Source organism: Choloepus didactylus, chromosome 1 (genome assembly GCF_015220235.1).
Source record: "Choloepus didactylus isolate mChoDid1 chromosome 1, mChoDid1.pri, whole genome shotgun sequence".
Taxonomy (NCBI): Eukaryota; Metazoa; Chordata; class Mammalia; order Pilosa; family Megalonychidae; genus Choloepus; species Choloepus didactylus.
The window spans coordinates 48,228,675-48,241,149 of record NC_051307.1 but is presented as its reverse complement, the minus strand read 5'-3'; positions in this window follow the sequence as shown (position 1 = coordinate 48,241,149).

Here is a 12,475-nt window from a genome sequence, read left to right as displayed (position 1 = left end):
ATGGACAGAAGACTCAAAGTAGCAACCAAAATAGTCTGACTAATAGAGAGACCTGTAGCATCAGCTACATGTCATGGTGTACCTAGAAGCAAAATAGGTGGACAGTCTATTGAATTCTTACTTGATCTGTATAGTCAAAGAGTTCTAGGTAAAGTGAACAAATATCTAACTTGAATTACAAAAGCAGATAGTCACTGCCCCTTAATCAATTCCCAGACTTGAAATAGTTTATATTTCACACACCCCCTTGAGTGAAGGGAAGGCCATATCTCCTTGGGGAAGGACCCTGTTACACTGCCAAAAATTTATACAGCTAATCTTCCTTCCAGCCTTCTCCAAAGATACCTATAGCTGTTTACCAGAGTAACTGCATTGGGGAAGAGGAATCAATTAGATATTTTGGGGATTATTAGATACTGGCTCATAAGTGACACTAATTCCAGGAGACCCAAAATGTCACTGTGATTCACCAGGCAGAGTAGCGGTTTATAGAGGTCAGCTGATAAAAGGAGCTTTATCTCAGATCCTTCTAGTGGGTCATTGAGCCCATTTTGTGGTTATTTCCCAAGTTCTGGAATGCATAATTGGAATAAACATACTCAGCAAGTGGCAGAAATCTAACATTGGTTCCCTGACTTGTGAAGCAAGGCTATTATGGTAGAAAAGTCCAAGTGGAAGCCATTAGAACTGTCTCTAACTAGCAAAATACTAAATCAAAAGGTATATCAGATTCCTTGAAGGGATTGCAGAAATTAGTGCCACTGTCAAGGACTCAGAGGATGCAGGAGTGGTGATTCCCACCACATTCCAATTCAACTCTCCTATTTAACCTGTGTAGAAAACAGATGGGTCCTGGAGGATGACAATGGATTATCATAATCTTAACAAGGTTGTGACTCCAATTGCCTGTACTGTTGCAGAAGTGCTATCATTGCTTGAGCAATTCTACAAATCCCCTGTTATCTGATATGCATCAATTTATCTGGCAAATGCTTTTTCCTTGATATCTGTTAGTAAAGACTATCAGCTGGTAAGGCCAACCATACACCTTCACTGTCCTACCTCAGGGGTTTATGAACTCTCCAGCTGTATGTCTGTGCTGCTTTGAATGTATTATGTTCCCCAGAAAAAGCCATATTCTTTGATGCAATCTTGTGGGGCAGATATACTAGTGGGGATTAAGTTGGAATGTTTGGATTAAGTTGTTTGCATGGAAATGTGCCCCACCCAACTGTAGGTGATAACTCTGATGAGATAATTTCCATGTAGGCACGGCCCCACCCATTCAGGGTGGGCCTTGGTCAGTGGAGCCATATAAATGAGCTGACAAACAGAAGGAACTCAGTGCAGCTGTGAGTGACATTTTGAAGAGGAGCTACAGTCAAGGGACACTTTGAAGAAAGCACAGGAGCTGCAGATGAGAGACAGTTTGAAGACAGCCATTGAAAGCAAACTCTTGCTCTGGAGAAGCTAAGAGAGGACAAATACCCCAAGTGCAGCTAAGAGTGACATTTTTGAGGAACCACAGCCTAGAGAGGAACATCCTGGGAGAAAGCCATTTTGAAACCAGAATTTTGGAGCAGACACCAGCCATGTGCCTTCCCAGCTAAGAGAAGTTTTCTGGACACCATTGGCCATCTTCCAGTGAAGGTACCCAATTGTTGATGCCTTACCTTGGACACTTTATGGCCTTAAGACTGTAACTGTGTAACCAAGTAAACCCCTTTTATAAAAGCCAATCCATCTCTGGTGTTTTGCATTCTGGCAGCATTAGCAAACTGGAACAGATTTTGGTACCAGGAGTAGGGTTCTGGTGCTGCTGAGTTTGCAAATACCAAACATGTTGGAGTGGCTTTTTAAATGGATAAGGGGAAGATTCTGGAAGAATTGTGAGGAGCTTGATAGAAAAGGCCTAAACTGCTTTGAAGAGACTGTTTGTGGAAATATGGACTCTAAAGATACTTCTGATGGGGGCTTCAACAAAAATGATGAATGTGTTGTTGAAAACTGGAAGAGAGGCAATCCTTGTTTTAAAGTGGTAGAGAATTTGGCAAAATTGAGCCCTGGTGTGAGATGGAAGGAAGAATTTGAAAGCGACAACATGGAATACTTAGCTGAGGAGATCCCCAGACTACATGTGGAGGATATAATCTGACTTCTCCTTGCAGCTTATAATAAAATGTGAGCAGAGAGAGAAAAACTTAGAACTGAACTCTTCAGTTCAAAGATACCAGAAGCTGATGGTTTGGAGAATTATGGGCTTCCAGGGGGTGCAATCCCAGAAGTTACAGCCGAAGTGAAGATTTAACTAAACATGGAGACTGACCGCGATTTCAGAACAAGCCAAGATTGGAAATGGAGTTATCCAGAAAGGATTTGTGGAAAGTTCTATTGTCTGATGGCTTTGACCCTTGTTTGCTTCATGCAAAGCCAACAGAATTTTTGTGAGATCTTTATAGACAGAGCTGCTGCTGGTCTGGACTGGAGTGGACTGACAAGGAATAAATTGAAGGAAAATTTTCTTCAAAGACAGAGCCATGGAGGTTGAAGCCTGGAGTCAAGAGGACTTGGGCTAGAAAGGGTGAATTTGCCCTGGAGGTCAAGGATGGGCCTTCCACCTTGATGCTCCAGAAAAGTTTTGCCACCCCAGACCCCAAAGAGTGTGGAGCAACTTCTCGGGGAATTGGGGAGAGCCTGGCTGCCACCCCACTGTTCTGAAGGGTTGAGCGTGTGCACCAGAGATGGAAGGGAATCTGGGTGCTGACTCGATGTTTTAGGAGGGTGGAGCTGAGAAGATGGTCTCCCCAATGTGTAGATATGTTGGAGAACTCACCCCAGGATTTGGAGAGGAAAGGGCTGCCAAAAAGGCTCTTAGGAAGGATTAGACTCCTGCTCTCTCAAGCCTCAAGGATGCAACTTTGTTCTGTTAATGACTCTCAGACTTTGAAATCTAATGGAGTTTGTCCTGCAGGTTTTAGGAACTGTTTTGGTCCTGTGAACCTTGTTTTCCTTACTGTTTCTCCTTATGGCAGTGGGAACGTTTATCCTATGAATGTCCCTCCTTTGTATATTGGAAGCACATAGCTTGTTCTAAGTTCACAGATCCACAGCTAAAGGAAAATTATGCCTTAGGACTGACCATGCCTATAATAGATTTTGATGGGATCTTATTGTTACTGAAATGATTTAAGTTTTTGTGATATTGTGATGGGAGGAATGCATTTTATATTTGAAAAGAATGTTTTTCTGGGGTCCAGGGGGTGGAATGTGCTGGTTTGAATGTATTCTGTCCCCCAGAAAAAGCCATATTCTTTGATGCAATCTTGTGGGGCAGATATACTAGTGGGGATTAAGTTGGAACGTTTGGATTAGGAAGTTTGCATGGAAATGTGCCCCACCCAACTGTAGGTGATAACTCTGATGGGATAATTTCCATGTAGGCACGGCCCCACCCATTCAGGGTGGGCCTTGGTCAGTGGAGCCATATAAATGAGCTGACAAACAGAAGGAACTCAGTGCAGCTGTGAGTGACATTTTGAAGAGGAGCTACAGTCAAGGGACACTTTGAAGAAAGCACAGGAGCTGCAGATGAGAGAGTTTGAAGACAGCCATTGAAAGCAGACTCTTGCTCTGGAGAAGCTAAGAGAGGACAAATACCCCAAGTGCAGCTAAGAGTGACATTTTTGAGGAACCACAGCCTAGAGAGGAACATCCTGGGAGAAAGCCATTTTGAAACCAGAATTTTGGAGCAGACACCAGCCATGTGCCTTCCCAGCTAAGAGAAGTTTTCTGGACACCATTGGCCATCTTCCAGTGAAGGTACCTGATTGTTGATGCCATACCTTGGACACTTCATGGCCTTAAGACTGTAACTGTATAACCAAATAAACCCCTTTTATAAAAGCCAATCCATCTTTGGTGTTTTGCATTCCAGCAGCATTAGCAAACTAGAACAATGTCATAATTTTGTCTGCAGGGAACTTGATGGCTTCTCCCTCCCACAAGATATCACACTGGTCCATTATATTTATGATATCATGTGTTTTGGATCTAGTGAGCAAGAAGTAACAACTACTTCAGACTTGTTGGTAAAGTGTTTGCATGTCAGAGGATGAGAGATCAACAAAAATACAGGGGTCTTGCACCTCAATGAAATTTTTAGGTGTCTAGTGGTATACAGCAATTTGAGATATCCCTTCTAAGGTGAAGGATAACCTATTGTACCTGACTTCCCCCCCTCCCCAGCCAAAAATGTCTAGTTGGCATCTTTGGAGTTTGGAGACAATTTATTCCTCATTTGGTTGTGCTACTCTGGCCCATTTACCAAGTGATCTGTAAAGCTCCTCATTTTGAGTGGGGGTCAGAACAAGAGGAGACTCTGTGACAGGTCCAGGCTGCTGTAAAAGCTGCTGTGCCACTTGGGCCATATGATCCAGGAGATCCAATATTGCTAGAACTGTCTGAGGCAAGTAGAGATGCTGTCCGGAGACTCTGGCAGGCCCCTATAGGAGAATCAGAGTGCAAATCCTTAGGATTTGGAACAAAGCTTGCCATCCTCTGCAGATCATTACTCTCATTTTGAAAAACAGCTTTTGGCTTGCTGCTGGGCCTTAATAGATACCAAATGCTTAACCATGGGCCACCAAATAACTTTGAGACCTGAGTTGCCTATCATGAGCTGGGTATTGCCTGACCCACCAAGCCATAAAATGGGGCATGCACAGAAGCACTCTATCATCAAATGGAAGTGGTATGTATGTGCTAGGGCTTGAGCAGGTTCTGAAGGCAAAGGTAATTACATGAGGAAGAGGTCCAAATGCCCATGACCCCCACTCCTGCCATATTACTTTCTCTTTCCCAGCCCAGAGCTATGGCCTCTTGGAGAGTTCATTACAATCAGCTGACTGAGGAAGAAAAACTTTGGTCTGGCTTACAGATGGTTCTACATGATGTACAGGTACCACCCAAAAGTAGACAGCTACAGCACTCCAGTCTATCTCTGAGATGTCCCTGAAGGACAGTGGTGAGGGACAATCCTTCTGGTGGGTGGGACTTTGAGCAGTGAGCCTGATTGTTCATTATGCTTAGAAGGAGATATGGCCAGAGGTACATTTGTATGCTGATTCATGAGCCATTGCCAGTGGTTTGTCTGGATGGTCAGGGACTTGGAAGGAATTTCATTGGGAAATTGGTAACAAAGAGGTCTGGAAAAGAGGTATGTGGACAGACCTTTCTGAGTGAGCAAAAAACATGAAGATATTTGTGTCTTATGTGACTGCTCACCAGAGGGTGACTTCAGCAGAGGAATATTTAATAATCAAGTGGATAAGATGACCTGTTTATGGATACTAGTTGGCCTCTTTCTCTAGCCACTCCTGTCATTGCCCAATGGGCTCATGAATAAAATGGGCATGGTGGTACAGATGGACATTATGCACAGGTCCAGCAACATTGACTTCCACTCACCAAGGCTAACCTGACTATATCCACTGCTAAGTGTCCAATCTGCCAGTAGCAGAGACCAACACTCAGTCCTGTGTATGGCACCATTCCCTGAATTAATCAGCCTACTACTTGGTGTCAGCTTTATTGTATCGGACCACTTCCATCATGAAAGGGGCAGTGTTTTGTCCTAACTGGAATAGATATATCCTCTGGATATGGGTTTGCCTTCACTGCATGCAGTGCTTCTGGCAAAACTGCTACCTAGTTGTATGCCTTAGCCACACATGATATTCCACACAGAATTGCTTCTATTCAAGGAATCCACTTTATAGCAAATGAAGTGTTGGAATAGGCACATGCTCATGGAATTCATTGGTCTTACCATGTTGCCTATTATCCTGAAGTAGCCTTTTTAAAAATGACAAATGGTAGAATGGCCTTTTAAGACTCAATTATGGCACCAACTAGGTAGAAATACTTTGCAGGGCTGGAGCAGTGTTCTCCAGGAGGCTCCAAGTCAGTGTTAACTCTATGGTGCTATTTCTCCCTTAGCCAGGATTCATGGGTCCCTGAATGAAGGAGTGGAAAGGGGATTGGGACCACTCACTATTACCCCTAGTGCTCCAGTAGAAAAACTTTTGCTTCTTGTCCCTGCAACTTAAAGTTCTGCTGGTCTATAGGTCTTAGTTCCAAAAGGAGTGTTTCCACCAGGAGACACAACAATGATTCCATTGAACTCGCAGTTAGACTGCCACCCCACCACTAGTGATTGGTCCTGACTACCAAAGGGCAATAATACTTCAGTTACATAATAGAGGTGAAGAAAATTTTGCATAGAATACAGGAGATCACATGGGTTGTCTTTTTATACTACCATGCCCTGTGATTAAAGTCAACAGAAAACTGCAACAACCCAATCCAGGCAGGAAGTTCAATGGCCCAGAAACTTCAGGAATGAAGGTCTGGCTCACCCCACTGGGCAAAGAACCACAGCTAGCTGAGGTGCTTGCTGAGGGTAAATGGAATATGAAATAGATAGTGGGAGAAAATAGATATAAATATGAGCTATGACCACATGATTAATTACAGAAGTGCAATATGAATATTTCTTCATTGTTCTTTTATGGGTAGGTTTGTGTATGTACATAAAACAAATATCTTTGTTTTCTTCCGTATCTTATGCCCTTATCATCTGACATAAGTTATATTAGTTTCATATCATAGTATTTAAGTTATAAGATACCAAGTTTAAGAGTGAATGTTAGCCAAGGACTTGCATCTTATTCTGGGGAGAGTTAGTGAATTTCTGGTTATACACAGGATAGTTGAGTACTGTTAGGTGAAAATATGAGTGTTATTGTTTTCATTTAGAAATTAAATGTAGTTTAAGGAGATATATATGGCTGCTAACTTGACAGGGGGTGGACTGTGGTAGTTAAGTTCATGTGTAAACTTGGCCAGTTTATAGTGCACAGTTGCTTGGTGAAACAAGCACTGGCCAGATTGTTACTGTGAGGGCACTTTGTGGTTATAAATCATCATTAAGTTGATTGCATCTACATCTGCTTACATCTACAATCAACTGAGGAGATTGCCTTCAACAAAGAGAGAAGTCTCCTCTAATCAGTTGAAGGCTTTAAAAGGAGAAGTGATGATTTCAGCAGTCAGAGAAAGAATTTCCATCTCTACTTCAGCCAGCCAATGTCCCCTGAGGAATTCATTGAAAACCTTCATCAGAGTTTCCAGCCTGTGACCTGCCATATGGAATTTGGACGTGCCCTTTCCCTTAGTTGAGTGAAACAATTCTTCTAAAGATCTCCTATTTACAGATATCTCCTATTGGTTCAGTTTCCTTAGATAACCTTGACTAATACTAGAGGATTGCAATTCCAGCCTTAAATGGAGACTGATCTGTGTTAAAGATTAATTAATGTGAGGATCATAGCTGTGGAAGAATTAGAACTAGTAATTGTGCTAGCTTAGAACTAACTCAAGTTGAAAGTGGAATAATGTAGTCCCATGAAAGTATTAAATGGAACCTATGTGAAAGATAACAATTGGGAGAAATCCCAAGTTATCATGAGCTTGTTATGTTCCCATTTACTGTCCCACCCATTGCAATTTCATGTTTGCTCCAAATACTGTTTTGAAATCTACACTAAAAGTCAATAAACATCTCTTGATTTTTATTTACTAGATTTTTGTGGCAATTAATAGTACAGATCACTCCTTCCTTCTTGGAACTCAATGATACAATATCCAGTCCCTGGATTCTTCTCTCTCCTTTCTGCCATTACTTGTTTGCATTCTGTCCTGATTTTCCATTTACTACCTACCTTTTAGTATTTGTGTTTTGTAAGGTTCATTTATTGGTTCTTTACTCTTTTCATTTTACATGATTTCAATGGATTCACCTAATCTCACAATAAGAAAGATCCTTTATTCTAACTGTGTCCAAATATGCATTTATAGCCCCCAACCCCCATCATGTGATACAGGCTCATATTCTCAATGGTCTACTAGATATATGTTATATGGAAACCTTGTGAAAGACTTTAGTTTCCAGGGCAAAGTTGTTTTCTTCTCCAAAACTGCTCTTCTCTTTATTTTTCCTTTCAGTTAATGAAATCACTGTTCAGTGAGTTAACCAAGCTAAGAAACCTCATTACAATCCTCAACTCATCCATTTATCTCATCTCTCACATTCAATCAATCAGTATATCATGCAAATTCCATTTCCCAAATATCTTTGGGAACTGTGTTCTACTTTTTTATTCCTACAGCTATCTCTCTTGTTTACAGGCTCATCATCCCTTTTTCAGCCCATAACGATGGCTTAATTGATTTCCCTGACTCCTATGGTTGGCTCACAAATATCCTGATCTCCCTTTGATCTGTGGGCTATAAATGTATTTCTAATTCATAAATCAAATCATATCCCACTCTTATTTAAAAGCTCCAATTATAGAGTTAAATATATGCTTATATGAGATCTTGCTTAGGATGAACAAGAACTCCAAACAGCAATCAGTTCTTTGAAAAGGAAACATAAGAAAAAACAAAAGTAAATCAGCCCCTCCCACACACAAAAAAACAGAAAATGCAAAGCCTGAAGCATTCTTATTAACTTTTTAATGCTATGATCGATTTTATGGCTTTCAAAATCTTACATTTTTATTTTTAAGCTTTTGAGGGAAGCCATAAAATTTATGATATTCGTTTTCACTTTTGATTTTCTCCTTACATAAAATGATTTCATGGTCTCCCTCTCATATATACATATAACATTTATATATTATGTAAATATATATGCATATATATTCTGTATAAGCAACATTCTCAGAGAAACAATATTTAAGAATTCATAAAAATTTATGAATTCATTAAAAATGAGTCTATCTAATTAGAAAGATTTATTTCTTCAGAAGGAAAGAACTCTTGGGGTGCACTGAAAAAATGAAAATTATATCTAATCAGCACTTTCCCCCTTAATGAATAGGACCATTGAGTTGGTATTAAAATGTGCATTTATAAATAGGATTCTGCAGACATGTGACATTACACACCTGCCCGATAGCTTTAAATTGCAAATGCAGTTTTTTCTTGTCTTCTTCTGTTTTGTATATATTTATAGCAATTGATCAAATTGGCTTTCATATGTGACAAAACTTCTATTATTTTCAGTTATTTAAAATTTCTGATCTTCTTTTTAACAACAATATGCTAGCCAACTTTGGGAATTAATAAATTAATGTAATAAAGAAAGCATGTTAAATTGCAACCTCATGAATTATTATTCCACTTTATCTCTAGAAAAATGCTTTGATTAAAAAGACCTGTTATTGTTAGGGCAGTTGTTTTATCCCTTCTTTTGTTCCTGTAATTGTGTTAATAAACTTGGCTTTCTGACATTGCTTCTGTATGGGTCTTAAACTCAGGAAACATAGACTATGTGGGCAAGTGCACATTTTTTTTGTTTAGGAACTGTGAACCAGCTTGTTTACCATGATTCTCATCTATTAAAGAGGGAAAGGGAAGCAAAATAAAAAACTGTTTTCATGCTTGTTAATTAATAATCAGTGGGAAGGACTGATAATATGTTTTTACGATTTTCCCTATCCTATTTCCTGCCTCTACTGATAAAGGGAGCATCCTTTTGAAGTTCTAAAGAATGATTCTGGAATCTTTGTGTTTCTCTTCTATGCCAGATATTCTTATGTGAATATGGGTACCACACAAGGCTTGGCAGAAATAGAGTAGAAGGGTATTATCTGACAATTTACCAACTTGAGATACTCTTAGTACAATGACTAAAATAGAATCTAAAATCAATGCCACAGATAACCATGACTCATGCACAACTTTCCTTGGATAAGTATTCAATATAATGTTTTTATGTCATTACAGATAACAGTTTGACATCTAAAGAAGTGTCCTGCTTTTTTCCAGAATTCACATTAAATTAATGCAGAGACAGGATTACAATTGTAGGTCTCCGACCTCCCATTTCTGCATTTTCTCTATCATGTCTTGAATTTGGTGTACCAACTTAAAATATTCATTAATGGAGGAGAAAAAAATCTTTATACCCTTAACTTGAAGAATAAAAATTTTGGGGTATGTTTGTCCTTGAGGCCAGAGGGAAATATACTGCCCCTATTAGCTTACATTACAGCCCCAGTAACTTAATTGTTGCCATTGTTTTAGTGTAAGGTCTTGAACAACCAGAATATTTTCCTAATATTCTAAATTCAGAAGGAGATAATATAAATTAGCAAGGAAAAGAACAGTCTTTAAATAAATGGTCCTAGAAAAATTCAATCTGTCTCTCCCATAATACATATACACACACACAAAACCCAGATAGAATCATTGTTCATAAAAGACTTATAAAATGTGAAAAGTTAACCCAAGTGAAGATATTTACACACATAAAACCAACACAGCATGAATCCAAAATACCTGTGGATACATAAAGAAGTATAACAAATATTCCTACAAATCACCAAGAAAAAGACAAGGCAATAGAAAAATGAGCAACAGAAATAATCCAAAATTTTGCAGAAAAAGCACAAATGGCCTATATATTTCAAAATGTTAAATTCATTAATAATCAAGTAAATGAAAATGAAACCACAATAGGTACAATATCACACTCACAGATAGGCCAAGTCAGATAATTTCGTGTTTTCACAAGTATGTTGGATGATAGGTATTTTTACTGTTTTAACCACTTTGGAAATCAGTTTGGTGTAATTTTGTAAAAGTGTGCATGTATGCTCATATCTTAACAATTCCACTCCTTGCTATCTATTCTAGGAAAACTCTTGGATATGTATATCAAATAATATCTTCAAAAATGATCATATCAATGTTTATAATAACAAAAATATATTAAAAACCAATGTTCATAAATGGAACAATAACTTATAATATACTAATGCAATGATTATCATACAGCAGTGAAAATGAAAAATCTATAGCCACACACTTCAAAGTGATGAATTTAGAACTAATTTTGAGCTCAAAGGAGCAGCTCTCCAAGGAATATATGCAGTAGTTTTATATAATCTTAAAATAATCTTCTAAATCTTGGGCTGAATGATAGATACTCAGGTAATACATTTTAATTTTTTATCTCCAAACTATGTGTTTATGTTTCTATACCCACTTTTTATGTAGGCTACATTTTAGATTTTTTTAAATTAGTGCACAAAAAGTCAATAATGGTTTATGAAGGAAAGGAGTACATAAGAAAGAGAAGTATCTGGGGTACTTTCCCATGAAAATCACTTTTAACCCTCTTTCAGCACATCAGATTTTTAGTTTCTTTCTTCAATTTCTACCTTTTATCTAACCGCAAAGCTCTGCCTTACCCAGATCTTTATTTTGCATAGGCTGTGGAGATTTTGATGAAAGAATTAATACAATAAAAAAAGAACTAATTCTCCCTAATTCCCTTGGAAAATTGACCTTATAAGGTATTAGTGTCCTTGGCATTGGTAACAGTGTATGAACTGTAAATAGGAAGGCAATGTTAGCAAGGTCAACAGCACTAGCATTGGTGGAGGAGCCAATGTTGATGACAGTAGTATGCAAAGCCTTGAAAATAAGTCACAATAACTCAAGAAGCAACACTGCCAGTGGTCACTTTGGGGAGGGTTGGTCCTTTAAAAATGGTTAACAATAAGATATTACAGCAAGCAGTATAGAGGCTGTTCTAGTTTGCCAATGTCGCTGGGATGCAAAATACCAGAAATGGATTGGCTTTTATAAAAGGAAGTTTATTTGGCTACGCAGTTATAGTCTTAAGGCCATAAAGTGTCCAAGGTAACACACCAACAATTGGGTACCTTCACTGGAGGATGGCCAATGGTGTCCGGAAAACCTCTGTTAGCTGGGAAGACCTGTGGCTGGCGTCTGCTCCAAGTTCTGGTTTCAAAATGGCTTTCTCCCAGGATGTTCCTCTCTAGGCTGCAGTTCCTCAAAAATGTCACTCTTAGTTGCTTTAGGGGCATTTGTCCTCTCTTAGCTTCTCCGGAGCAAGGGTCTGCTTTCAACAGTGGGCTTCAAAATGTCTACCTGCAGCTCTTTTCTCAGCTCCTGTGCGTTCTTCAACGTGTCCCTCTTGGTTGTAGCAAGCTCACTCCTTCTGTCTGAGCCTATATAGTGCTCTAGTAAACTAATCAAGGCCCATGCTGAATGGGTGGGACCACATCTCCATGGAAACTATCCAATCAGAGTAATCACCTACAGTTGAGTGGGTCATATCTCCATGGAAACAAAGAATTGCAATCTAATCAACACTAATACACTAATACGTCTACCCATGCAAGATTACAACAAAGATAATGGCATTTTGGGGGACATAATACATTCAAACTGGCACAGAGGCAACAGAGAAAATGAGGAAAATGGTGGCTAGACTAGGACAGGTGCCGCATAATACTTTTTGGGATAAGTTCTCAATGCAACATGTGAAACAGTCCCCAGGGACTTCCAGCACAAATACTGGAAAACTTAAGGAATT